Raw genomic sequence first — 24,639 nt, forward strand, 5'->3', positions numbered from 1 at the left:
TGGGTGATGGCAACAATGTCTTCTTTGTAGGCTGGTGATCCAAGGGGCAATGCCATGGGTGATGGTAACAATGTCTTCTTCGTAGGCTGATGAGCCATCACCCATGGCATTGCCCCTAGGATCACCAGCCTACGAAGAAGACATTGTTGCCATCACCCATGGCATTGCCCCTTGGCTCACCAGCCCATGAAGACATTGTTGCCATCGCCCCTGGGCATTGCTCCTTGGCTCATCAGCCTACGAAGAAGTTATTGTTGCCATCACCCATGGCACTGCTCCTTGGCTCACCAGCCCATGAAGACATTGTTGCCATCACCTATGGCATTGCTCCTTGGCTCACCAGCCATGAAGACATTGTTGCCATCGCCCATGGCATTGCCCCTTGGCTCACCAGCCTATGAATAAGACGTTGACATCACCCATGGCATTGCCCCATGGCTCACCAGCCCATGCAGACATTGTTGCCATCACCCATGGCTCACCAGCCCATGAAGACATTGTTGGATCACTACTTGAGATTCTTCAGACATTAACCTTACTTGGCCAAATGATTGCCGCCCCCCCACCTTTAATGCAAGAGTCTGGCTGACTCTGGTGGCCACCCACCACAGATCCGAGATCATTGCTCAAGGTCTACCAGTGCCCCAAGGAGTAGATGATATTGTATGCATGCACATGATGGGTGATAGCAAACACATGGGACTTGTGTCCAAAATGCCATGGTGAGCCCTTGATTCAGAGATCCCTCAAAAGCGGCAACTCAATCTGTAGAAGCAGCGTGCAGAATGAGGGCTATGGGTAGAGGATACAACCCATGTTCTATCCAACATGGTACACAGCATAGCCCTGATGTGCAAGAGGAACCAACAAAAAAAATCAGTTGAAAGAACATGAAAACCTAGCCTATTATACCAGCTGGGATTCAAACTCAAGACCCCTGTGCCGCCAGGAACCCCTACATTGCTTAGGGAGGCCAAATATAAAAGTTTGAAAGGTGATCTTATTTCGAACACTAAAAATTAATACAGCAAGCAAAATAATACGTGCACAAAGAAATAACAGTTCTCTTTTTTCTTGATGAAAGAAGCAAATCAGATAAAGTTTACCAGCATGCTGGAAAATTTCACGACAAGCTCCGTAGGTTCACATCGGTATACTGTTTTATACAGGACACCTAACCCAACTACAGAGGTGGACAAATTGCTGCCAAACTTATTGAGGAAAGAATATAAAATACCTGCCAGCCAAGCTTTGGATGGAGGCCACCCCAACACCTGGGTGGAACCTCAACCTGTTCAGCCTCCCCGTGGGTCATGTATTTTGCTCCTCAACCACTATGCAACCAATTGGCTTTTTGACGGGTTCAGAAGGCAAGAAAAAAGCTCAACAAAAATTCTAAACCAGCAGTTTTTGGAGTGTTGTGGAAAATATTCCGGTGAAAACAAAGACGTTACCATCAACCGGAAAACAAAAACTACTACCAATTGGATTACCACCATTCCATCCCACTTACCTCTGGGTAATAGTCATCCATGTTTCGGCCAGTATGCAATCCAGGATTTAGATTCCCAAGGTTCTCCCAAGGTAGAGCAGTACCAACTCCAGTTTCTACAAATCCGGCAAAGCGCAATAGACGAATCGAAGATAACTCCCCATGCAGCGCGGAGACAGGTGACGAAGGGTCAACGCAATCCGGCTAGGAATCTATTCCTGGATCCCGATGTAGGCTGTATTGTAGTCAGCGAGCGGTGACAAGGGGAAGGTGGGGGGTCCTTATACAATACAAATCATTGAGCATCCCAGGCTTGATAAAGAGGACAACTCAACAGAGGTAGATAAGTGTCTCCTGACCCCCTTCAGGGTCCTTTGTTCCTAATGAGAGGGGTGAATTGAGGGCAGATAGATGGGCATCCCACCTCAATGGGCAGCCGCAGCCTTGACTGCAATGCTCCCAGACACTCTCACATCTCCTTGTGACTCAGTCATCCTGCATTGAGCAGGTTTTTAACTGAACTCAGCTGCTCCCAGACAACTCCTCCTATGGAGGCCGAGCCTCACCGTGTCAGATCCCCTCCCAGACGAGGCTTCTGTGCAGCACCCAATGTGTTCTACAGGCACAAAGAACTGACAGCAGCCTTCATTGTGCTGGAGGATCACATGCTTCATAAATAACCATCGATACGCACAGCTCTGGGCAGGCTGGCCATAGACGTGGTCAGAAGATTCGATCGCGAATTAAATGCGCATGATCGATAATGCTGAGCGTTCGTGTACCCTCAGGCTCCATTCACACCAAGGCGTTTTTACTTTTTTTTTTTTTTTGCAAAAACCCATAACATTATTTTTAACTTGGGTTCCTACGAAACACGTTCACATCAATGCATTTTTGTGCCTCTGCGTTTTTGGCAGGGACTATTTAAAACGCAAAACGCTGCGTTTTTGGTTCAATAGACTTCAATGGAGAAGCTGCAGAAAAGCATGTAGTGCGTTTTTACTGCGTTTTTGCCACAATTTGCAAGTTTTAGGCCCAGATTCACGTAGGAGATACGACGGCGTATCTCCAGATACGCCGTCGTATCTCTGAGTCTGAGGCGTTGTATCTTGGCGCCTGATTCAAAGAATCAGATACGCCAGAATTTTACGACCAGCGTAAGTCTCCTACGCCGTCGAATCTTAACTGCATATTTATGCTGGCCGCTAGGGGCGTGTACGCTGATTTACGCCTAGAAATATGTAAATCAGCTAGATACGCCGATTCACGAACGTACGCCCGGCCGTCGCAGTACAGATACGCCGTTTACGTAAGGCTTTTTCCGGCGTAAAGCTACCCCTGCTCTATGAGGTGTAGATGAGGCGTACCAATGTTAGGTATGGATGTCGGAACAGCGCCAAATTTTTCACGTTTTACGTCGTTTGCGTAAGTCGTTTGCGAATAGGGCTGGGCGTCATTTACGTTCACGTCGAAAGCATTGGCTTTTTGCAGGTTAATTTGGAGCATGCGCACTGGGATACCTTCACGGACGGCGCATGCGCCGTTCGTAAAAAGCGTCATTTACGTGGGGTCACATTAAATTTACATACCACACGCCCACATCTTCCACATTTGAATTAGGCGGGTTTACGCCGGCCTATTTACGTTACGCCGCCGCAACTTTGCTTTGTGAATACAGCACTTGCCTGTCAAAGTTGCAGAGGCGTAACGTAAATAGGATACGTTACGCCCGCACAAAGATGCGCTCTTCTACGTGAATCTGGGCCTTAGTCTTCATGTACATGGGATGTTGTTCAACATCTCCTGAACGATTTAACTTGACAGCAAGAAACCGGTGTCTAAAAACGGCCGTTTAGCCGCGTTTAAATGCCGCGTTTTTGTTAAAATTAAAAAACTTCTGTAAATGAAACGCTGCTAAACGTGAGTTACTGTGTTTAGACGCGTTTGGCGCTTCAACTGCCTCTAAACACAGCTTCTGAACGCATTTTTTGGGGTTCGAGAAAAAGCCTCTAAACACAACTGCCTAAACACGACTATAAACGAAACAGTGTATATGAACGGATAAGATAACATAGAGGAGAGTTCAGGAGGAGCAGTTGAAAAAAATTACCATCAACAGTGTACATGAAGTCTTAGTCCCCATTCACACCTAGGCGTTTTGTCGCCTGTAGTGTGACGCCGCTGCCGCCAGAGGGATGAAAACACATTGCCCTCTATGGAGATGGTTCACATCTCCACGCCGAGCGCCGGACGCCTGTCGCCTGAAAAAAGGTCCCGGACCTTTTTTTCAGGCGGCTTTCGGCGTTCGGGAACCATCTCCATAGAGGGGCACATCTAGGCGGACAATCGCTGCGTTTTGTCGCCGCAAATCGCGGTACAAAACGCTGCTATTTGCCGCTGCAATTCGCGGGACAAAACGCAGCGATTTCGTCCGCCTAGATGTGAATGGAGCCTTAGGCTCCACTCACGCCTGTAGAGCGACGCTATTGCAGCCTGAAATACGCTGGAGGGGTGATTTAACATTGTCGGCTATGGAGATGGTTCACATCTCCACGCCGAACGCCGAAACGCCGTACGCCTGAAGCTCAAAACAAGTCCCTGACCCTTTTTTTCAGGCAGCTTCGTCGTTCGACCATAGCCGACAACGTGTAAATCACCCCTCCGGCGAAAACCGCGATAAAAAACGCTGCGTTTTGTCGCGGCAAATCGCGGGACAAAACGCCGCAATTTGTCGCTGCAAATCGCGGTAAAATACGCTGCGTTCAGGTGTGAATGCAGCCTCATGCCGCGTACACACGACCGTTATTTATGTCATGGAAACAAACAACGTTTTTCTCAATGTGATTCCTCTCAAGCCTGCCTTGCCTACACACGATCGTGATAAAAAATGCTCCAGCAAAGCGCGGTGACGTACAACACGTATGACGGCACTATAAAGGGGAAGTTCCATTCGAATGGCGCCACTCTTTGGACTGATTATGCAAATTTCCCTTCTCATAACTTCCTTTTGAACATGAGCGTTTTTTTCCCCGTCGTTACAGCGTACACACAACCGTTTTTAATGACGAGAAAAACGACGACGTAAAAAACGACGAGAAAAAATAGAGCAGGTTCTAAATTTTTAATGCCCATTTTTCACGTCAAGAAAAATCCTTTGGAGCCTACACACGACCGTTTTTCATGACCAATTTAAAAAAATTGCATTTTTCTCGTCATGAAAAACGGTACGCGGCATTACTCTGCCCAACAACAAATTTGCACTGCAGTAACGTTCAAAAACAACCAGCAAAGGTGTGAATCAAACCTTATGCCGCGTACACACAATCGTTTTTCGGCATGAAAAAAAATGTCATTTTTCAGCATGTCCAAAAAACGAAGTTTTTCCAACTTCATCATTAAAAACGACGTTGCCCACACACCATCGTTTTAAAAAAATTATGTACAAAGCGCGGTGACGTACAACAAGTACGACGGCACTCTAAAGGGGAAGTTCTATTCGTGTTTGGGCTGCTTTAGCTGGTTACTTGTTAGTAAAAGACGATTCGCGCTTTTTTGTCTGTTACAGCGTGATGAATGTGCTTACTCCATTATGAACGGTAGTTTTACCAGAACGAGCGCTCCCGTCTCATAATTTGCTTCTGGGCATGCGCGGGTTTAAAACGTCGTTTTAGCCCACACACGATCATTTTTTACAACACGAAAAACGACATTTAAAAAAACGACATGAAAAAATGCAGCATGTTCGATTTTTTTTTTTGTCGTTTTTCAAAAGCCGAAAAACCATGTGAAGCCCACACACCATCATTTTAACCACTTAACGCCCGCTGCACGACTATTTACGTCCGCAAAATGGCACGGACAGGCAGAATGGCGTATATATACGTCCTTGCCTTCTAGCGGGTGGGGGGTCCGATCGTGACCCCCCCCCCCCGCTGCATGCGGCGGGCGGATTTCCTCGGGGAGCGATCCGGGACGACGGCATGGCTATTCGTTTCGTTTATAGTCGCTCCGTCTCGATCGCTCCCCAGAGCTGAAGAACGGGGAGAGCCATATGTAAACACGGCTTCCCCGTGCTTCACTGTGGCGGCGCATCGATCGTGTCATCCCCTTTATAGGGGAGACACAATCGATGACGTCAGACCTACAGCCACACCCCCCTACTGTTGTAAACACACACTAGGTGAAGCCTAACACGTTCAGCGCCCCCTGTGGTTAACTCCCAAACTGCAACTGTCATTTTCACAATAAACAATGCAATTTAAATGCATTTTTTGCTGTGAAAATGACAATGGTCCCAAAAATGTGTCAAAATTGTCCGAAGTGTCCGCCATAATGTCGCAGTCATGAAAAAAATCTTTTTTTTTTTTTATAAAAATGCAATAAAAATATCCCCTATTTTGTAAACGCTATAAATTTTGCACAAACCAATCGATAAACGCTTATTGCGATTTTTTTTACCAAAAATAGGTAGAAGAATACGTATCGGCCTAAACTGAGGGAAATAAAAAATTATATATGTTTTTGGGGGATATTTATTACAGCAAAACATATTGCATTTTTTTCAAAATTGTCGCTCTATTTTTGTTTATAGCGCAAAAAATAAAAACCGCAGAGGTGATCAAATACCATCAAAAGAAAGCTCTATTTGTGGGGAAAAAAGGACGCCAATTTTGTTTGGGAGCCACGTTGCACGAGCGCGCAATTGTCTGTTAAAGCGACGCAGTGCCGAATTGTAAAAACGCCTTTGGGCATTTAGCAGCATATTGGTCCGGGGCTTAAGAGGTTAAATGACGTTTTAAAAAACGTCGTTTTTTTTCATGCCGAAAAATGATCGTGTGTACGCGGCATTATGGTGGTCATAGACGCTCCGATAAATGATCGATTTATTTTCCGATTGATCTCCCTAATACTAATAATGGATCTATAGAGTACAACCCATTCAACTTATATGCCACAAACGTAGAAGTGGATTTCGATCGCCTGGTCGCAAGTTATTGATCCCACGAATCTCATAATTTAATTGATTGAAAGATGATCAGATTCATGACCAAAAACAATCAATACATTCTCGACTGATCGGAAGGGAACTACTGCCTATTCAATTGTTTGATTGAATTGCACAGATAATAACATCGGAGGATCTGACGTTCGAAAAATAGCTACCGTATATACTCGAGTATAAGCCGAGTTTTTCAGCACATTTTTGATAGAATGACTGATTAATTGAGTGTCCAATCAGAAAGGATAGTTATGTTTGTTCGATTGTTTATCGATTCAATTGTTGTGATTGAATCGCACATCGATTGGGTAATAAAATGGTATGGTCACCATCAGGCTAGGGTTAGACCAGCCACTCCTCAGGAAAGAGATATGTGTTTGAATCGCTGTTCATAGCCATTTGGCAGGAGAGGAGGAGGTAATGTGCAGTCCAGCCTGTGGACATCATAATCGTTGCGCAAATGTGCTGCAACCACATGCATTGCACACAGTTGGGGAATGTTTGCAGCGCTTCCTCATTCGCGTGAATGGGACACTATCGGCGGCCTGCCTTACACGACATGTCAGATCATTGGCATGTGAGCACCCCCATCCACTACCATTTCAGCTTACTGAACAAAGCATATCCCTCTATAGTGTGTACACCAAGCAAAAAAAAAGTGACAGGGGAGGGAGCTTCAACACACAGTCTGTGATTGAAAGCCTCAGCTCTATTCCTATGTCCTGTGTGAGGGGGGGGGGGGGTTGTGTCCCTTCTGTCCAATCAGTTCTCAGAGCTCTCCTCACTGAGTTATGCAAAGTGTAATGTTACAAAAAGCTGCAAAATCGCAGTAAATTTGCGCGACTTTCTGCCTGAAAACGCTATGCTCAGGTGTGAATGGGGCCTTATAGTGGGACTGTGATAGTGCGGCTGACAATCTGACACTAACTGATGCTGGGGGGGAACTTTTTTTTGGGTTGCAGCTGGTGCTAAGCAGCTGCAATGCATGAATTTACTATAGGGATAGAAAAGAATCGCCCCACTTTAAAATAATCACATTTTGTTGCGTTGAAGCCTGAAATGAAGACAGACAGGGGCAGATCCTCAAAGAAATGACGCCGGCGTATCTGTTAATACGCCGCGTAATTTTATATTTTGTGCGTCTTATCTCTGTTTTGGTATCCACCAAACAAGATACGACGGCATCTGTGTTAGATCCGGCAGGCGTACGCCTTAGTACGCCGTCGGATCTAAGATGCAATTTTCAGGCGGCCGCTGGGTGGCGTTCACGTCGTAATCCGCGGCGAGTATGCAAATTAGCTATTTCCGACGATCCACGAAAGTACGAGCGGCCGCCGCATTCTTTTACGTCGTTTCCGTTCGGCTTTTTCCAGCGTATAGTTAAAGCTGCTATCTGGTGGCGTACTCAATGTTAAGTATGGCCGTCGTTCCCGCGTATAATTTTGAAAATTTTCGTTTGCGTAAATCGTCCGTGAATGGGGCTGGACGCCATTTACGTTCACGCCGAAAACAATGACGTCCTTGCGACGTCATTTGGAGCAATGCACCCTGGGAGTTTTGACGGACGGGGCATGCGCAGTTCGTTCGGCGCGGGGACGCGCTTCATTTAAATGAAACACGCCCCCTACTCGCCGCATTTGAATTCCGCGCCCTTACGCCGCGAGAGATACACTACGCCGCCGTAACTTACGATGCAAATTCTTTCTGGATTCAAACCAAAGCCAGGTAAGTTACGGCGGCGTAGCGTATCTCAGATACGCTGCGCCGGTGCAGATCTTTGTGAATCTCCCCCACAAAGTTTTTGTTTTATCCAGCTGTATTTTTTCATTGTATAAACTTCAGCCATTCTCTAATGGTAATGGGGTGGATTCAGGTAGCAATTGCGTCTGCGTAACCATAGTTACGCAGCGCAATTGCTTAGTTGCGCCGGCGTAACGACTTTTCTGTATTCAGAAAGCTCGTTACGCCGACTGCAGCCTAAGATATGACTGGCATAAGGCTCTTATGCCGTCGTATCGTAGGCTGCATTCTTACGATGGCCGCTAGGGGGCGTTCCCGTAGTGGTCAGCGTATAGTATGCAAATTGCATACTAACGCCGATTCACAACCCTACGCGAGCCCTGCGTACGCAGTTTACGTCGTTTCCGTTCGTCGGGTTCCGCGTAGGGCTGCTCCTGCTATTAGCAGGGGCAGCCAATGCTACGTATACCCGTCGCGAATTAAAAATGTAATGTCGTTTGCGTAAGTGAATGGCGCTGGACGCCATTTACGTTCACTTTGAAGCAAATGACGTCCTTGCGAAGTCATTTGCCGCAATGCACGTCGGGAAAGTTTCCCGACGGAACATGCGCACTACGTTCGGCGCGGGAACGCACCTAATTTAAATGATCCACGCCCCCTACGGGATCATTTAAATTACGCGCCCTTACGCCGGGCAGTTTTAAGGAGCGCCCGCGCAAATTACGTAGCTACTGCTTCATGAATGAAGCGTAGCGCAGATAACTTGCGTAGGCGCAGGGTAAAAACGGTACGCTGCGCCTCCGTAAGAAGTGCGCAGCGGTACCTGAATCTACCTCAATGTGTACAGATCTCAGCATAGTCCCTGGGAAATCATTACAAACTGAACGTGCTGCATGCTGACTGTGTGGTGACGCTGCTGAGTACATGCAGTGAAAATCGCAGCCAGCTTGGGGCCTACTGAGGAGGTGAAGACAAAGGGCTGAACCAGAGAAGATACTTCCAGATTCTTCAACCCCTCAGAGATCAGCAAAAGATAACAAACAGGATAAAATAGCTTTGAAGTTTCCTGCTGACAGGTGCTACATTGATGTCTTCAACACGTGTTAACAAGACCCATGAAAGTAACCAAAATAGATGAAAAGATCTCCCTCAGAGACCAAGGGACTTTTGTGGCCCAAAATAAAAATGTTTTTTTTTTCACATGACACTTTCAGTGGCGGAACATACAGGAAACAAAAGAGGATTCGAGGGTTTCAAAGCTGCCAGTGCCCCTCATCCTGTAGGTGATATCCATGTATACTGGGGGCTAGATTCAGGTACAGTTACGCCGGCGTATCAGTAGTTACGCCGTCGTAACTCTGAATCTACGCCGCCGTAAATTTAAGCGTATTCTGGAAACCAGATACGCTTAAATTAGGCTAAGGCCGGGTACACACGAGAGGATTTATCCGCGGAAACGGTCCCCCGGCGGATTTTGATCTCATGGTTGTACTAACCATGAGATCAAAATCCCTGCGGAATTCCGTCCGCGGTGACGTGTCGCGCCGTCGCCGCGATGATGACGCGGCGACGTGCGCGTCGCTGTCATATAAGGAATTCCACGCATGCGTCGAATCATTACGACGCATGCGGGGGATGGATTCGGACGGATTGATGCAGTGAGTCTGTACAGACCAGCGGATCAATCCGTTGGACTGGATTCCAGCGGATCGATTTCTTAGCATGTCAAGAAATTTTGATCCGCTGGAAATCCATCCCCGGGGACAAAAATCGGCGGAAACAGATCCGCTGGATTGTACACACCAGGGGATCTATCCGCTGGAGCCGGTCCGCGGATCAATTCCAGCGGATCGATCCTCTCGTGTGTACGGGGCCTGAGATATGAGCGGCGTAAGTCTCCTACGCCGTCGTATCTTAGGATGCATATTTACGCTGGCCGCTAGGTGGCGCTTCCGTTGAGTTCGGCGTAGAATATGCAAATGACTAGATACGCCGATTCAGAAACGTACGTGCGCCCGGCACATTTTTTTCCGTCGTTTACGTAAGGCTTTTTCCGGCGTAAAGTTAGTCAAACAAATAGCTGGCCTAGTCAATGTTAAGTATGGCCGTCGTTCCCGCATCGAAATTTGAAAATTTTACGTAAGTCGTCCGTGAATGGGGCTGGATGTAATTTATGTTCACGTCGAAACCAATACGTACTTTGGAGCAATGCACACTGGGATATGTCCACGGACGACGCATGCGCCATTTGTAAAAAAAAACAACAATCACGTCAGGTCACGAATAATTTACATAAAACACGCCCCCCTGTTCCACATTTGAATTAGGCGCGCTTAGGCCGGCCCATTTACGCTACGCCGCCGTAACTTAGGAGGCAAGTGCTTTGTGAATACAGCACTTGCCTCTCTGACTTACGGCGGCGTAACGTATATGCGATACACTACGCCGCCACAAAAATACGCCGACATACCTGAATCTAGCCCTATATTGTCAAAAGTATTGGGACGCCTGCCTTTGCGCACACATTAACTTTTTAACATTCAAACTTTTTTGTTTATCTCAGCATAGACAAACAGTAACATGTCTACAATAGCACATTGATGAAAAGAACACAGGTATCATAAATCCATAACATAAGGATATAATTGCAAAATTATAAACAAAAAATAGGAGACCTGAAGGCAATACCAAGAACCAATAACCACAACCCCTGAAATGCTTGGGAGTGTATATGGAGGGCCTTGGTATTGCTACAGAGCTTGTTACACAAAATTAGGGGCGAACTGACAACTCATGGGGCCCCCGGGCAATAGGAGATTATGGGGCCCCCGGGCAATAGGAGATTATGGGGCCCCCGGGCAATAGGAGATTATGGGGCCCCCGGGCAATAGGAGATTATGGGGCCCCCCAGGCAATAAATTATGGGGCCACACAGTAAACACACAGGGCCGGATTCAGATACGAGATACGACGGCGTATCTCCAGATACGCCGTCGTATCTCTGAGTGCGGGCCGTCGTATCTATGCGCCTGATTCAGAGAATCAGTTACGCAAAGAATACCCTAAGATCCGACCGGCGTAAATGTCTTACACCGTCGTATCTTAGGCTGCATATTTACGCTGGCCGCTAGGTGGCGCTTCCGTATAGTTACGCGAGGAATATGCTAATTAAGTATTTACGCCGATTCAGAAATGTACGTCCGGCCGGCGCCATTTTTTACGTCGTTTACGTTAGGCTTTTTCCGGCGTAAAGTTACCCCTGCTATATGAGGCGTAGCTAATGTTAAGTATGGACGTCGTTCCCGCGCCAAGTTTTGAAAATTTTACGTCGTTTGCGTAAGTCGTTCGCGAATAGGGCTTTGCGTACGTTACGTTTACGTAAAAAAACAATGAGGCTTTGCGGCGTAATTTCGAGCATGCGCCGTTCACAAAAAAACGTCAAATAGGCAGGGTCATCTTAAATTTAGATAAAACACGTCCACAACATCCCCATTTGAATTAGGCGGGCTTACGCCGCCACACATACGTTACGCCGCCGTAACTAAGGGCGAAAGTTCTTTCTGCATACAGAACTTGCGCCCAAAGTTACGGCGGCGTACCGTATCTGACATACGTTGTGCTGTGCCGGCAGATACTGCAATGTATCTGAATCCGGCCCACACAGTATACATACACCCAGACACACAGGCCCGGATTCAGCTAGATTTGCGCATTTATTACGGAGGCGCAGGGCAACGATTTTGCCCTGCGCCCCCGCAATTTTTTTGCGCTGCCCTTGATTCACGGAGCAGAAGCTCCGTAAATTGCGCGGGCGCGCCGGCAAAATGCCCGGCGCAAGCTTGCGCAATTTAAATGATCCCGTAGGTGGCTGAATTATTTAAATTAGGCGCGTTCCCGCGCCGATCGTAGAGCGCATGCTCCGTCTGGGAACTTTCCGGACGTGCATTGCGGCAAATTACGTCGCAAGGACGTCATTTGCTTCAAAGTGAACGTGAATGGCGTCCAGCGCCATTCACGAATCACTTACGCAAAGTACGTAAAATTCAAATTTCGCAACGCGGGAACGACGGGTATACGTAACATTGGCTGCCCCTGCTAATAGCAGGGGCAGCCTTACGCAAAAAACGCTGTACGGAAACTACGTAAATTGCGTACGCAGGGTTTGCGCAACGTTGTGAATCGGTGTTAGTATGCAATTTGCATACTATACACTGAGCACAACGGGAACGCCACCTAGCAGCCATCGCAAGAATGCAGCCTAAGATATGCGGGCATAAGAGCCTTATGCCGCGCAGATCTTAGGCTGCAGTCGGCGTAACGAGGTTCCTGAATCAGGAGCACTCGTTACGCCGGGGCAAGTAAGCAATTGCGCTGCGTAACTATGGTTACACAGGCGCATTTGCTTCTTGAATCCACCCCACAGAATACATAAACACACACTGAAAAGGTACTGAAGAAGCAGGGCAGCTATAATCTTGGGATTTTTAGACCAAAAGGATGTCGGTAAGGGACATTTCAGGGACAGATGTAAAAAAAAAAGAAGATTTTTACATATTGTCCCTGGTTTTATCAAGGCTGGCAACCCTGATGGGGCCCCCTAGTGGCATAGGGCCCTCGGGCAGTGCCTGAGTGCCCAAATGGTCAGTCTGCCCCTGCACAAAATGTTATTTGTAAGACACTCCTGATCGGTACAAAATACTATAAGTCAATGTCAATACTACATCAACAAAGATAAGGTGATGGACATTAACCACTTGCCGCCCGCCAATAACAGATTGACGTCGGCAAAGTGGTTGTAGAATCCTGACTGGACGTCATATGACGGGGGCGCGCATCGCGGCGATCGTTGTTGCAGGGTGTCAGTCTGACACCCCGCAACACCGATCAGGGTAAAGAGTCTCTCACGGAGACTCTTTACCACGTGATCAGCCGTGTCCAATCACGGCTGATCACGATGTAAACAGGAAAAGCCGGTAATCGGCTTTTCCTCACTCGCGTCTGTCAAACGTGAGTAGAGGAGAGCCGATCGGCTGCTCCTGTGACAGGGGGGGTTTGTGCTGATCGATTATCAGCACAGCCCCCCCCCCCCCCCGAGGATGCCCACTGGACCACCAGGAATGGCCATATAGACCACCAGGGATTAAAAAAAAAAAAAGGATGCCACCCTAGACCACCAGGGATGAGGAGGACACAAAATATGGATGCCAATCGGTGGCGCAATGGATGCCAATCAGTGCCCACAATGGGCATTACTGATTGGTAGGCATTGTTTGGCACTGATTGGCATCCATTAGTACAACACATACAATAGTGCCCATCTATGCCCATCCGTGCCACCTATCAGTGCCCATCCATGCCGCCTATCAGTGCCCATCCATGCCGCCTATCAGTGCCTATTCGTGCCCGTCCGTGCCGCCTATCCGTGCCCATCCGTGCCGCCTATCCGTGCCCAGCCGTGCCGCCTATCTGTGCCACCTATCCATGCCCATCCGTGCTGCCTATCCAAGCCCATCCGTGCCGCCTATCAGTGCCCATCCGTACCGCCCATCAGTGCCGCATATTAGTGCCCATCAATGCCACCACATCAGTGCCACCTCATCGGTGCCCATCAGTGCCGCCTTATCAGTGCCCGTCAGTGCAGTACCATCAGTGCCCATCAGTGAAGGAGAAAACATACTTATTTACAATTTTTTATAACAGAAACAAAAAAAAACGTTTTTTTCTAAATTTTCGGTCATTTTTTTATTTTTTTTTGCAGAAAATAAATATCCCAGAGGTGATCAAGTACCACCAAAATAAAGCTCTATTTGTGGGTACAAAATGATAAAAATTTAGTTTGGGTACAGTGTAGCACGACCGCGCAATTGTCATTCAAAATGCAACAGCGCTGAAAGCTAAAAATTGGTCTGGGCGGGAAGGTGTATAAGTGCCTGGTATGGAAGTGGTTAAGAGGGACAACAAGATGTCCAAAGGAAGAAAGAAAAAATAGGAAAATCTGAAAAAAATCGAATTTAGGAGACACAAGGAGACCTAGGTTAAAAATAAAGTTGGTGTAGAAGGGGATGGGCCCCGTGCTTGTACCGTACCGGGCTTCATGGATAAGGGAACAATTATATAGGTCATCAAGGCTCCCAAGTCTGGTCAAACAACTGAGGCCCCGTACACACGTCCGAGGAACTCGGCGGGCAAAACACATCGTTTTGCCCGTCGAGTTCCTTGTGAAGCCGCCGAGGATCTCAACGAGCCGAAATTTGCCATTGAACAACGAGGAAATAGAGAACATGTTCTCTATTTCCTCGCCGAGGTCCTCGTCGGCTTCCTCGGCCGAAAGTGTACACACGGCCGGGTTTCTTGGCAGAATTCAGCTCCGACCGAGTTTCTGGCTGAATTCTGCCGAGAAACTCGGTCGTGTGTACGGGGCCTTACTATGATCGTTAATGATCCCTGTGATTTTTTCATGAACCATTATCTAAGAAACGTTATGCTTTATGTTTCAATTGTCTAAAGCATGGATCTTAGAAATGACGGCCCTCCAGCTGTTGTTGAACTACACGTCCCATGAGGCATTGCGAAACTCTTAAGTCCTGTACACACGGCCCAGAATCTCGTCATGAAATAAACGTTATTTTTCCTGACGAGATTCTTGGCAAGAATCTCTTGCCGGTCGAGTGTACAGACACTCCATTCAAAAGAACCGGCGTTCTTTTGAACGGCATGAACGCGGTGACATCATCAACTACGACAAGCATGCGCTCGTCACATTCGATGCCGTCACCGCCATCTTGCTACACCCTACTAATGCCTAGGAAGCTACCGCGCATGCGTCAAAAGTCATTTCGAGCATGCGTGGGTTTCCACGGCGTTAGGTAAGTATACAGACGCTCGGGTTTCTCGGCAGGAAAACACTGCCGAGAATCGCGACGAGAAAATAGAGAGCAGGTTCTCTATTTTTCTCGTCGAGATTCTGGGCAGTTTTCTTGACAAGAAACCTGAAAGCCTCAGGCCCCGTACACACGTCCGAGAAACTTGATGGGCAAAACACATTGTTTTGGTCGTCGAGTTCCTTGTGAAGCCGCCGAGGATCTCGGTGAGCCAAGTTTCCTCATTGACTAACGAGGAAATAGAGAACATGTTCTCTATTTGGCCCCGACGAGATCCTCGTCGGTTTCCTTGGCCGAAAGTGTACAGACGACCGGGTTTCTCGGCAGAATACGGCTCCAATCGAGTTTCTGGCTGAATTCTGCCGAGAAACTCGGTCGTGTGTACGGGGCCTGATACACATGCTCAGTTTGCCGAGAAAACTGAGCATGTACGAGGCCTAACATTCACAGACATGACTAGGCATGATGGGAATTGTAGTTCCTGAACAACTGGAGGGCAATAGTTTGGAGACCCCTGGTCTAAAGGATACTGAGGGTGTCTTCCATGACCCTGCTATAACAATCTTAGCTGCCAACACTATGAAGAAAATTAGGCGTTTCAGTGGACGCGGCCACCCAGATCCAGGTCAATAAAGTGATACTAAAAGTAAATCGTTCTATGTGTGTGCACTGTGCGGGGCACCGGACTAATGGGTGTCTATTAGGTCCGCCAATTTTTGACAAGCATGTGATCTGAGCCTGAGGCTCTAATTGGCTTGTCTTAGGTTGTCCTCGGGGTGCAGAGCACTGCGCCCAAAACCCTCCCACTTTTGATTTTAGCGAATCAATATTCGCCATCGCTTCACTTCTAGGTTCCGGCTTCTCGTCCCGGACAATCAGGAGGCTGCAGATTTGGAACCCGGAAAGAAGACCGGGTTAACACAGGAGCCGCCGGGTATCAGGGGAGCCGTGACAACCCAGCGCTGGAGGGCTTTGTTTGTAGGTAAGTCTCATGGTGTCCTCTGGTGAGTGTGGACCTGGAGGGGTTTATTTGCACCCCCCTAAACATTTTTAGCACTGGCCGCCACTGTTTAGGAGTGTGTCTATGAGAATGTTTTTCCATTCTTCCAGAGGCGCATTTGTGAGGTCAGGCACTGATGTTGGACGAGAAGGCCTGGCTTGCAGTCTCCACTCTAATTCACGCCAAATGTGTCGGGTTGAGGTCAGGACTCTGTGCAGGCCAGTCAAGTTCCTCCATCCCAAACTCGCTCATCCATGACTTTATGGACCTTGCTTTGTGTACTGGTGAGCAGTCATGTTGGAACAGGAAGGGGCCGTCCCCAAACTGTTACCACAAAGTTGGGAGCATCAAATTGTGCAAAATGTCTTGTTATGCTGACGCCTTAAGAGTTCCCTTCACTGGAACTAAGTGGCCAAGCCCAACCCCTGAAAAACAACCCCCACACCATAATCCCCCTTCCACCAAATAATTTGGACCAGTGCACAAAGCAAGGTCGGTCCATAAAGACATGGATGAGCGAGTTTGGGGTGGAGGGACTGAACTGGCCTGCACAGAGTCCTGACCTCAACCCAATAGAACACCTTTGGGATGAATTAGAGCAGAGACTGCGAGCCAGGCCTTCTCGTCCAACATCAATGCCTGACCTTACAAATGCGTTTCTGGAAGAATGGTCAAACATTCCCATAGACACACTCCTAAACCTTGTGGACAGCCTTCCCAGAAGAGTTGAAGCTGTTATAGCTGCAAAGGCTGGGCCAACTCAATATTGAACCCTACAGACTGATAGCTAGATTCAGGTACATTTTCGTAACTTTGCGGCGGCGTAGCTTAAGGCATTTAAGCTACGCCGCCGTAAGTTAGCGAGGCAAGTACATGATTCACAATGTACTTACCTGCTAAGTTACGGCGGCGTAGCCTAAATTGGCGGGCGTAAGGGCGCCTAATTCAAATGTGTGTTAGGGGGCCGTGTTGTATGCTAATTGTGCTTGACCTTACGTTTTCACGCTTTTTCGTAACTGCGCATGCGCCGGGCACCTAAATTTCCCAGTGTGCATTGCGGCTAAGTACGCCGCACGGGCCTATTGATTTTGACGTGGACGTAAATCACGGACGACTTACGCAAACGACGTAAAAAATTCGAATTTCGACGCGGGAACGTCGGCCATACTTGACATTACTATTCCAATAGGGCCTAGCCCTAACTTTACGCGGCCTATCTCTTACGTAAACGGCGTAAAAGTACTGCGTCGGCCGGGCGTACGTTCGTGAATCGGCGTATCTCCTCATTTACATATTCTACGCCGACCGCAATGGAAGCGCCACCTAGCGGCCATCCAAAATATTGCAATCTAAGATAGGATGGCGCAAGCCGTCGTATCTTAGATATGTTTAAGCGTATCTCTGTTTGAACATACACTTAAACATAAGTCGGCGTAGATTCTGAGTTAGGTCGGCTTATCTACTGATAAGTCGGCCTAACTCTTACTGAATCTACCTATAAGACTGGGATGCCATTAAAGTTCATGCGCGTGTAATGGCAGGCGTCCCAATACTTTTGGCAATATAGTGTGTGTTCAGAATGTTTGTTTGATTCAGGCCTCGTGCACACTGCAACTGTAAAACATCCGTGGTGGAAGGAAAGAAAGTTGCATAATCTATGGGCTGCTTTATCTGTATCGGTGCACCCGCTTCAAATTTTAACATATCGAGCTGTATCCATGCAGCCGCGGCGTCTGCATCTCCAGCCTGCGCACAGCTCGAGGCGGACACAGGTGCCAAAAACAAATATGGCCTCCGCACAGATCGGGTGTGAATGTCTGCTGGAATGAAGCCTAACCACCAACGCCAACGCCGTGCGACATCAGATCATCTCCCCGTCTGAAATATTCAGAAGAGGAAATAAATCAGTTCCATTTCCTTATATTATTTATTTCCTCAATTCATGTCTGCAGATTACCACAAGCCGAGCGCCCCCGGGGCTCGCTGTCACCGCAGTACTGCGCAGCGTTCTGCCGACTCTATTACCTTTACATTCACCTATACCTGGAGATAGGAGGGGGCAGAGCCCGGGGGCATCATGAACCTTAGGGGGTAACAATAGAGATTTCTACTCTACCCAATCACTGATTTCCCCAACAGCAGCTAGCCACCTATAGACACGAGATTCGGCCGACCCACACAAAGACGCCAATTCTATACAGGGAACTGAAACCAAAACCCCCGCGCTGCAGGATAATAGTGCTACCTAGTCACAAGGATCAGGTTCCGCTTTACATGTTTAAGGTAATCCGTCTCTAATTATAAAGCTGCGGCCTGATGAGGAGACGGTGAAAGTGACAAATATAGATACACGATGCCCACTGACTTCCTTCCTCTGAGAGAGGCAGCAAAATGTCTTCACCTACCTTCTATATCAGCTCCTGCAGGATCAATCTACCTACCTTCCTCACTAGATCAGCACATGCAGGATGCACCTACCTTCCTCACTAGATCAGCTTATGCAGGATGCACCTACCTTCTTCACTAGATCAGCACATGCAAGACCTACCTACCTTCTTCACTAGATCAAAACATGCAAGACCTACCTACCTTCTTCACTAGATCAGCACATGCAAGACCTACCTACCTTCTTCACTAGATCAGCACATGCAGGATCCACCTACCTTCTTCACTAGATAAAAACATGCAAGACCTACCTACCTTCTTCATTATATCAGCACATGCAAGACCTGCCTACCTTCTTCATTATATCAACACATGCAAGACCTACCTACCTTCTTCATTATATCAGCACATGCAAGACCCACCTACCTTCTTCACTATATCAGCACATGCAAGACCTACCTACCTTCTTCATTATATCAGCACATGCAAGACCTACCTACCTTCTTCACTATATCAGCACATGCAAGACCTACCTACCTTCTTCATTATATCAGCACATGCAAGACCTACCTACCTTCTTCATTATATCAGCACATGCAAGACCCACCTACCTTCTTCACTATATCAGCACATGCAAGACCTACCTACCTTCTTCATTATATCAGCACATGCAAGACCCACCTACCTTCTTCACTATATCAGCACATGCAAGACCTACCTACCTTCTTCATTATATCAGCACATGCAAGACCGACCTACCTTCTTCACTATTTCAGCTCATGCAGGATCTACCTACCTTCTTCACTATATCAGCTCATGTAGGATCTACCTACCTTCTTCACTATATCAGCTCATGTAGGACCAGTGGCCTAGCCAATCCCCAGACCTTAATCCCATAGTAAATATGTGAAGGGAGCTGAAAGTTCGAGTTACCAAACGTCAGCTTTGAAATCTTAAAGCGGAGGTTTGCCGGTAAAATGGTGTTTTTACCCTTAGATTGATGCTCATTTAGTCTAGGGGAATCGGGTTGTTGTTTAAAAATCTGAGCATTACTTACCGTTGTAGAGGGCGATCTTCTCCGCCGCTTCCGGGTATGGGCTTCGGGAATGGGCGTTCCTTCTTGATTGACAGTCTTCCGAAAGGCTTCCGACGGTCGCATCCATCGCGTCACGATTTTCTGAAAGTAGCCGAACGTCGGTGTGCAGGCGCAGTATAGAGCCGCACCGCCGTTCGGCTTCTTTCGGCTACTCGTGACGCGATGGATGCGACCGTCGGAAGCCTTTCGGAAGACTGTCAATCAAAAAGGAACGCCCGCTCCCGAAGACCCATACCCGGAAGCGGCGGAGAAGATCGCCCTCTACAACGGTAAGTACTGCTCGGATTTTACAACAACTAGCCGATTCCCCTAGACTAAATGAGTATCAATCTACGGGTAAAAGAGCGAAAACTGCATTTATGGGTGAACTCGCGCTTTAAAGTGACACTAAAGCTTTGTTTAAAAAAACGAAATAAAATAACAAACATGTCATACTTACCTCCACTGTGCAGCTCGTTTTGCACAGAGTGGCCCTGATCCTCCTTTTCTAAGGCCCCGTAAACACGAGAGGATCGATCCGCTGAAATTTATCCGCGGACCGGTTTCAGCGGATAGATCCCGTGGTGTGTACAACCCAGTGGATATTTATCCGCGGATTTTTTTCGGGCCGATGGATTTCCAGCGGATCAAAATTTCTTAACATGCTAAGAAATCTATCCGCTGGAATCCAGTCCAGCGGATTGATCCGCTGGTCTGTACAGACTCAGCGGATCAATCCGTCCGATTCCATCCCTCGCATGCGTCGTAATGATTCGACGCATGGGTGGAAGTCCTTATATTACAGCGTCGCGCACGTCGCCGCGTCATTGTTAAAATGCCGGGGGGCACGGGGAAGAGGTGACAGAGATAGAACAGAGGACATAGTGGACATATGCCTCTAACAGGTGTCATGCGATGTGTTGTCAAAAACCTCTTCCTATCCAGGCGTTGCTTCCAAAATATTCAGACATAACTTCATTATATGATGGTTTATTCTTCCAACGATTATGACAGCAAACAGATTAATGCTTACGTTGTTACAGCTCAGTCAAACATCATGGCAGGTAGGCATCACAAAGTTACAGAAGGAGGAAATAGATGGTACATCTTCTATGCTGGCTATAGAGCCTCTCCAAGCAGGTTGGTTTCCAAACTTCCATCTCATCAGCAGAGTCCCTTCCCCCGTCGGGTCAGGGGTGACCCTGAGGTCCCTGTGGGTCAGATGACCCTGAGGTTTCCTAGCTTGCTATGCTTACCACGTGTACATTTATACAGGTTTAACAGCTAACTAAGCACAATTGGCTCGTTTCCAAACAAGGTCGCGATGAGCTCTAACGCTCGCTATGTACATTTAAGTAACATCTCCTCCCCTATCCTTGACTTAGGACTTTTAAGAATAGATATGGCCTACAACAGATGTAACTGACCTTGTTTGCCCTCAAAGCTACCATGTCTAAACCAAAATGACTCAGATACATTTATTCATAAAAATATTAATGAATTTAAAATCTAACAATTCCCCCTTAATGCACTGTAATTAACAAACAAAATAAGTGCATTCATCTTAAATAAAGGTTTCTGATTCACTTTTTTCCAATACAAACAATACAATTTAACGTTTCAGATATTGTACATAAACTTTTTCCAAAATTCGGAGATATTCCTGTGAAATATTTAACCATTTCATTTCTTTAAGAAACTATAAATTATTATATTATTAATTAATTTTTAATTTATTCTCCATCTAAATGATGTAATATTAAAATTTTTCTTCCTTTACCTTCATAAATTTTACTTCTTATAACTTCAACCATAACTATTTTATCATAAAGAAGAAATAAATATATTTGATGTATCAAATTATATTACTCTATAATATTAATTGATAAATACAATTTTTTCATTTCTTTTGAAATTTCAATAACCAAATTTCTTCAGTATAAGTTTTTTATACACTATCCTAGACACTGAACAATTATAAACATAATACGTAATCTATTTGTTTGTGGATATATAAAAACATAACTTTCCCATTATTTGATTGTCATATCTTTATATATTCTATCTTTTTTCTATTTATTTATATTTTATTTATTTATCCATCTATTTATTTATCTATCCATATAATTTATTTATCTATCCATGACCAGCAAGCAACTCTTTCTTTTATTTAGTTTTCAATGTTCCATATTATTTAATTCAACAATAATTCTGTTTAGATACTTTAAAATCTTTTTCTTCCACACAAGCCTGTATGTTTTTTTTTAACTATATTAATACTTCAAATGTATACTTTGTTATACATTCTTGTAATAACAAACTATCCATCCAACTTTCCCAATGTGTTATGTGTTCTATAAAAATGAATAAAAATTAATTATTCTATGTGAAATAATAATTTTATGTGTATCAATATGTATTCTTATAAAAGATTTAGAAACCAAAATATAACAACTATATTTCCATATTTCAAAAAATTCAAAAATTCCTATATTAGAACTACATTCCAACTCCCCCTTACATAATGATCAATCGATCAATATGTCACTTTTGATGTAAGTCCATATGAATAAATCATTGAAGTTCATCCAAAAATGTTGATCCTTGATAACATAATCAAAAAATAATTTTGAAAAAACTAGAAGTAATAACCAAAATAGAATTTTAGTTGTGCTTGTTTCATGGTCATGAAAGAAAACAAAAAATAAAATAACCTTCCCAATTGAAATCTGATATTTCAGTTGGCATTCCTATTGATATCCTTGGTACGTTCAGAATTATAATTCCTAACTTTAGCTACTGGAATAAATTATGAAACATACTCATAAAAAGTAGAAATCTTATTCAAAACATAATTTCTATTCAAATTTAGCAAAGGCCTAGCCATATTTTGTGAACAAACTTCTGAAATTCCTATACTTGTAATAAAACAATATTCAAGAAGTTTTATGACAAAAATGCTCTAATAATGAGTAGTTCAAAATTTCTTTCATTAGCTTAAACAAAAAATCAATTAATCAATTTGTCAGTCAATCTGTCAGGTACCTGGATATGCAAAAATAAATATTTTCATTTAAAAATAACTCTATCCATTATTGTTGGAATCAATTATTTTTACAATTAATTTTATCTTCATTATCAGTCTGTACTGAGACAAAATTTTCATCGTCCCCCTTTTTATTCTGTGACTAATTATATTTTGTAAAAGTAATATTTTTATCATATTATTGTATTTTTCTTTACTATACTTTACTTATAATAGCTTTAATTTTGCAAAAGAACATTTAGGTTGAATTTTCCTAAATATCTTATTTCAGAAAGAAACTTAAATCATGTTTAAGTATTTTTCCTTTTTAACCAACTTATACAGTATGGTTAATTGTAACCACATGCCCTGTCACTCTGACTGCTAAACAAACAAGTCTTAAGATCACTTTTTCAGTGTAGACAGATACTCAGAAAGTTTCATCTGTGCCAATATAAATATACAGTATTGTATATAGATATACATGGATTCTTCCCAATAAATATCCACTGAAAATGTGATAAAGTAACTTTTGCATAATTAACTTGCATAATTGTGGCTTATTACACTGCATAATTTTAGCTTCAACTGACCTTACTTTTTAACATCCAGTTGTCACTCAGACAAAAGCTTAATCAAGGCCTTGTGTTGACACCCTCATGTTTAAAAATAACACCTTAGTTCTTTAAAACAAATGGTGCAAAAACCCACGTTTTTTTCAAAACAATTACTTAGGTTAGTAATACCTTATTAAATATTTTTTTCCATCCATGAACCTTTATTTCAGAAAAAAGTTTAAACACTTAAAATGTGTTTATATCCATAGAGTTGAAAAACTCTTGCCATGACTGACCATCTGCTTAGTAACTCGACCTCCATTTCTCTGTTAATGACACACTCTCAGAGAAAGATCTGTCACCGTCAGTCTTAGCTACCATTCACTATACAATTGTCAACCAATCTCATTTTATCGTTTTTACAATTTTTAACCTTTTTTTTAAATTTTAAAGCATATTTGGTTTGTACATCCGCTAGAAATCATGTACATAACGTTATAATATGACTTTTGATTATAATAATGACAAAAAATTAGTGGAACAATCTCATGAAACCCAGATTGACCCCTGCGCATGAACCGACCTGCGTTTCCTCGAGAAAATTACTCCAACCAACTCTTTATCAGAAATACTCAATTTCTCAAAAACTTTTAACAATAGTTTTCTCATCAATATTTGCTAATTTTGGATTGAACAAAACTTTCATATTTTAATATTTTTCCTGTGTAAACTTTAGTAATTTTGAACAATTTACTACCTTTAATTAAATAACCAAACCCAAGTTTGGAAACTTTTGTAAAAATTGCTCAATCCTCAACTTATTATTTTCTACAACCAAATCTGTAGGATTTTTGTTAAATACTAAATACCTTGTTGTTTACCATTAACTGAATTTTATACAGTTCTTACATAATCTTAATCAATAGTTTTTCCTTTAAACTTCTACCCCTGTTCTGTGCTTTAAATGACATGCAATAACACATTTATGTTGTTTAGGGCTAAAATATTCCTAAACATATATATGCAGCATTAAACTTAATTTCCTTATTAAAGAACTTCTTACACTCTGGTATTAATTAATTAATTACCCCACTACTGTTTACATGCCTGCACATATATATATATATATATATATATATATATAGAATATATAAATTCCCGAATATTACTGAGATATACTTCTGAACCTTGAGATTTTTAACCATCCCATGTTAAACCACTTATATAAAAAACATATTTACCCCTTGTTTAGAATGATTTTCCTGTGTACACTTAAAAAAACAAGAGATGCAATGTCCTTTAACTTTGTCTTCTTAACTTTAGTTTCTTTCGTTTGTTTGTTACATTGTCTATCTTTGGTGATTTTTCTTGTTGCATTTTCATGTTGCTGTATCTTCATACGTTGCTTTATCTTGGAAGAGTAATGTCCTTATCTTATTCATTGAAGAATTAATTTTCTAACAGTTCTTGTCTTTTTCCTCTGGC

Source organism: Rana temporaria, chromosome 6 (assembly GCF_905171775.1).
Source record: "Rana temporaria chromosome 6, aRanTem1.1, whole genome shotgun sequence".
NCBI classification, from domain to species: domain Eukaryota; kingdom Metazoa; phylum Chordata; class Amphibia; order Anura; family Ranidae; genus Rana; species Rana temporaria.